General features: G+C 39.7%; 1 long non-coding RNA gene across 1 annotated transcript; it reads left to right on the top strand.

Moving 5' to 3' along the window:
- Positions 1 to 202: 202 nt before the first annotated feature.
- On the top strand, positions 203 to 2834 carry LOC122550464. The gene is made up of 2 exons (XR_006311862.1): positions 203 to 1012; positions 2072 to 2834. It is a non-coding gene; the product is annotated as an uncharacterized LOC122550464 (long non-coding RNA).
- The last annotated feature ends 2817 nt before the right edge of the window (positions 2835 to 5651 follow it).

Raw genomic sequence — 5651 nt, 5'->3', positions numbered from 1 at the left:
TTTGCACATTCTCCCCGTGTCTGTGTGGGTTTCCTCCGGGTGCTCCGATTTCCTCCCACAGTCCAAACATGTGCAGGTTAGGTGAATTGGCCACGCTAAATTGCCCATAGTGTTAGGTGCATTAGTCAGGGGTAAATGCAGGGTTGGGAAATGGGTCGGTGTGGACTTGTTGGGCCAAAGGGCCTGTTTCCATACTGTTGGGAATCTAATCTAAACTACATGTGACTCCAGATCCACAGTGACGTGGTTGACTCTGAACTGCCCTCAAGAAAATTATGGATGGCTATTGAAAAGACAGGTCAATGTTCCATGCAGGAGAGTTAAATGGCTTGGCAAATTATTTGATTAACATTCTAGATGGGCTTAAAAAACATCAGCTATATTGCATTAATATACTGAAGTAATATTGCTGTTGGAAGAAAACATAAGCCAGTACAGTTATAAAAGAATAGCGATGATAAAGTAGATTAATAGGATTGTTAGTGCCAGATTTCTTACCAAAATAGATTTGTTAAAGGAATACTGGCAAGCTCCTTTAACATCCAGTGCTGAAGAAATATTGGCCTTTGTCACATCAGTCAGTTTTTTCCAATGCTGAGTGCTGTCATTTAGACGAAATATGGCTTTCCAAAAGCTGATGATTCAAGTAGTAGCCAATGATCCTAACTGTGTAGATTACCAAGATGATGCATTGACATAGTGACATTTGAAAAGACTGCTTGGAACAATTAGAACCTTTGTTGAGGAAACAATTAGCTAAGTAGCTTTCTGCAAAGCTACCAGGAACCTACTTAGGGTAAACAGTAAGCCAAGAACCAGTGCTAGCAAGAACAGCAGAAGCACAAGTGTTAGAGAAGTTCCTTGCCCATAAAATTAAATATGAATAAATAAGATTGGGAGGGGGGGGGGGGGTACTTTTTATTTATTAACGTTATACGTTTGTACCAAGTTTCAGCACCGTAGCTGCTCACTGATGGATTTGTCCAAAGGAAAGCCAGGATAGTATCGTCAGGTGAGTGCCAGGCATCTTTTCAGAAACCGAAAGCTAATTTGATGAATGAAGTGTTGGTTGTGCCAAAATTTACAAGGTCCATCAAGGTAACAATTGTTGCTTATGATTTGGGGTGTTTGGGTAAAGAGAAGTCAATGGATATTTTTTCCTAAAAGCGAAATCAACTAAAAAAGAGACACGGTAGTGTGAAAAGAAACCCTATGATTACTGCTGGTTCTAAAAGATTTTGAATCATATGCCAGTCACAGCTACAAAGCCACTGGTATACACGTAATCATAAACACCTTGCCTTTGTGGAAAAATTCAAAACCCAAATGCTCAATTATTTTAATACAGTTTGCCATTGTAACCTTCTCACTTAAAGATCATACAGTTTTAGAAACATCGAAAATAGGAGCAGGAGTTAGCCATTTGGCACTCTGAACATATTCAATCACTCAGTATGATCATGGCTGACCATCCAACTCAGTACAGTATTCCTGCTCTCTCTCCATGCCCTTTGATCCCTTAGCTCTTGGAACCATTTTAACTCCTTACTGAAAACATTCAATGTTTTGATCTCACTCGCTTTCTGTGGCAAAGAAATCCACAGGCTCTTACTGAAGAAATTTCTCCTCATTTCAGTCCTAAATGGCCCACCCTGTATCCTTAACATGGGACTCTTGGTCCTGGATTCCTGGTCATCAGGAACATCCTGCCTGCATTTACCTATCTACTCATGTTAGAATTTTATAGGTTTCTATGAAATCCCCACTCATCCTTCTAAACTCCAATGAATATCAATCTAACCTCTCTTAATACATCTACCCTGCCATACAGGAACCAGTCTGTTAAGCCTTTGTTGCACACCCTTCATTTTTGTGGGGAAAACATTGAAATCACTGATACTTTGTCAAGAATATAAATGTTTGTATTATCTGAATGTCAGGAAGGCATCAGCAATAACTGTAGCTATAATAAATGATAATGGGTATGTAAATGTCTTAGTTTTTAAAAAATTACTTTTGTCCATACTTTGCAAAGAAGTGCATTCAAAAACAACGTTTCATTTTTTTCAAGGGTGGAGATTGTGAAGGCTTTCATACTTCATGTTTTGAGGACTGAGCTTTGGACTTTTGTGGAAAAATTAATTTATGAATTATCATGAAGATACCTCGATTAGTTTCTCCAAAATAAGTAATTGAAATTTTACTGTGCACATTGGACCTTTTATAAAAAAGGCTCCTAGCAATGACATAACTTGTAATAATTGCATTTTTTTTTTGCTGAAGACGTCCTCTGGGGTTGTTTTAAGTTTGGAGTTTCCTCTGGTTTTCACATAAAGAACAAACCAGTGAGGAAAGGGCTACATAGCTGACCTCTCCTGTTTCTGAAAAACAAGCTTGTCACGAATACAGGATGAAATGTATTTGTTCCAGACATTGTAACTAAACACAAAACCTTCATAATATTGTGTTTCCTGAGCAAGTTGTGTTTGCCAAGGCTTCACTTACTACTGCATGCGTTTGGTGACCTATCTACAAATAGCAGACCACTGGGCTGGAAGATGGTATGAATATTCCACACCTGCTCCTTATCCAGTTCAAGCCATTCAAGTGTATTGGCCTAAATTTTGTTTTCTCGGAAAGTCAATCTCTGCAGGAAAATCTATTCTTTATCCTTTATCCGATGTTTCTGCGCCTGTCTGTGTTTCTATGTGTATGTTTTAGGTTATTTAGAGGGATAGAAAATTATGCTTTCATATTACAGACTATATTTTAGCTAATTTTGCTTTTTTATTGAATACGCTTTGTAATACAATAAATGGATAATTTTATGCTTATTAAAGAAACTTGTTGATTTTTTTTAAATTAAAAATCTAATATAAAAATGTATTTCATTGATCATCTAGGTAACTGGGAAAAAAAAATTGTTAATTATGTTATAACCTATGTACTAACAGCCTAGAGCAGCATGCACTCCTGCCTCAGTTGTAAGAATATCTATCCATTGTGAGCTGGAGTTGCGAGGTACACGCTGTGCCCTTCATGTCAGGAATCGGTACCATCTATATTCTCTCCAGCATATGAAAGAGTACGAATATCATTGAAATAATGTAGGTACTAACAGAATGCACATAGGCCTTTTGCCACTTCCAGGGAAGATTCTCATCTTGCCATTTAAAAACTGATTACATTAAGAATTTCATTTTTCTGATCGTGCCATACTTTCTGAATTGAATCACCCCTGTCCATATTGTTTAGTGGCTGGGAAAATTCAGCCCTATATCATTGTTACTTCACTGTTGCTGGGTCAAAATCATAGAACTCCATCCCTAATAGCATTATGGGTGTACCTATACCAAATGGGCTGTAGAAGTTCAATTCTCAGGAATTTTAGGGTTACGTAATAAAAACTGGCCTTGCCAAGTAATGCAAACATTTGATAAAAGAAAGCTCCTTTCCCCTTAAAATAAAAGCCACGATCCCAATTACTTTCTTAATTATTTGTTGCTAAGCTTTGTGATTCAAGGACACTTCAGTCCTATTTAGTGTAGGACGGGTGAATATTTCTCATCTTTAACATACAAGTAATGTCTTATTTTCTGTTTAGGTTTCCAGTGATTTTCTTCTTTCTTTTCTTAAAAATGGCTGCTTAATTAAATATTAGATTGACACCATGTTTAGTTTTTGGTTTATAAAAACAACACTGGAAGTGTAAAGAGCAGGAATTTTAAGCAATTAATTTGTATTAAATCAAATATGTTAGTGATAGTAGAACAGGTGGTGTGTTGCTGCAGCAACATGTGGAAGCTGCTGGACAACAATGTGATCCAAAGTGAACACATTTCTACTAAGTATTTGCAGCTCAAGGAGCTTCAAATCTGAGCTGAGCAGCTGGAGTCTGAGCTGCAGACAGACCTTTAAGAATCCTTTATGTTTCAATTAGATCTTCTCTCATTCTTCTAAACTCCAGTGAGAACAGTCCCAACCTGATTAGCCTTTGCTCATAAGACAATTCGTCCATACCCATGAACCTTCTCCAAACTGACTCCAAAGAAATGATAAGGGAGATCAAAACTGCTCACAGTACTCCAGATGTGGTCTCCCTAGCACCTTGAAGGCTGCAATAAGAAATTATTTAATTACATCATACTAACCATTCTTTATAATAGTGTCATCGTCCTAGCGAACTATGGGCTGAACACTCATGAGAGAGAAAGACTGGAGGTGATTTAACTTGAGGGTAACCATGCCTCAGGAGAGGTTAAGAAGGGAGCTCCATGTTCGGAGTCAAGATTAGAGTGGTGCTGGAAAAGCACAGCAGACCAGGCAGCATCCGAGGAGCAGGAAAATCGATGTTTCAGGCAGGAGCCCTTCATCAGGAATAAGGCTGAGAGCTTCCAGGGTGGAGAGATAAATGGGAGGAGAGTGGGGCAGGGGAGAAAGTAGCTAAGAGTGCAATTGGTGGATAGAGGTGAGGATGAAGGTGATAGGTCAGAGAGGAGGGTGGAGCAGATAAGCAGGAAGGAAGATTGGCAGGTAGGACAGGTCATGAGGAAGGTGCTGAGCTGGAAGGTTGGAACTGGGGTAAGGTGGGGTGAGGGGAAATGAGGAAACTGGTGAAGTTCACATTGATGTCTTGGGGTTGAAGCATTCCGAGGCGGAAGATAAGACGTTCTTCCTCCAGGCGTCAGACAGTGAGGCTGTGGTGGTGGAGGAGGCCCAGGACATGTGTGTCCTCGGCAGAATGGGAGGGGGAGTTGAAATGTTCAGCTACGGAGCGGTGGGGTTGATTGGTGTGGCTGTCCGGGAGATGTTCCCTAAAGAGCTCTGCGAGAAGGTGTCCGGTCTCCCAACATTGAGGAGACGGTATCAGGAGCAATGGTTACAATAAGTGACATTTGTGGAAGTGCAGGTGAAACTTTGATAGATGTGGAAGGCTCCTTTGGGGCCTTGGATGGAGGTGAGGGGGGTAAAGTGTGGGAGCAGGTTTTGCACCTAAACAATCTACAGACCCAGAAAATAGCCTTGTCTTACTGCTCTAGGATAACTTGGTACTTATATTTTATATTTTTAAAACATTTAATTAAGAGATAGATCTCAATAAAACATACAAACAAAGCAAAAATCCTACTCAATATGAAGAGTAAGATTTGACTTAAAATAAACCTTGAGCTGTTTCCTGCCGTGAGCAGTTTCCAATACTGAAATCTCTCTAAGGTCAGCTATGAATTTTGCTGTTTGTTTTTCTTAGACTAAACTCCGATGTCCAGAAATGCTTATAATTATACAACACAGGTGAAAGTTTACTGAATGTTCACTGCTCCTTTTTCTTCATCTCCCACATGGCGCCTGCTCTCTTTTTCCGTACGTTTTAAAGTACTGTTGTTTTGATCTTCCCTTTTCCAAAGTTCCAAAACAATGTAACACCTTATAAAACAGTAATTACTGTTCCAAGAAATCAGGTTAGAGTCCCCTGTGTTTTGTGGGGTTAGAATCCCCTGTGTTTTGTGGGGTTAGAGTCCCCTGTGTTTTGTGGGGTTAGAGTCCCCTGTGTTTTGTGGGGTTAGAGTCCCCTGCGTTTTGTGGGGTTAGAGGCCCCTGCGTTTTGTGGGGTTAGAGGCCCCTGTATTTAGTGGGGTTAGAAGCCCTGTAGT

Source organism: Chiloscyllium plagiosum, chromosome 6 (genome assembly GCF_004010195.1).
Source record: "Chiloscyllium plagiosum isolate BGI_BamShark_2017 chromosome 6, ASM401019v2, whole genome shotgun sequence".
NCBI classification, from domain to species: Eukaryota; Metazoa; Chordata; class Chondrichthyes; order Orectolobiformes; family Hemiscylliidae; genus Chiloscyllium; species Chiloscyllium plagiosum.
This window is presented reverse-complemented; position numbering and strand designations above follow the sequence as displayed.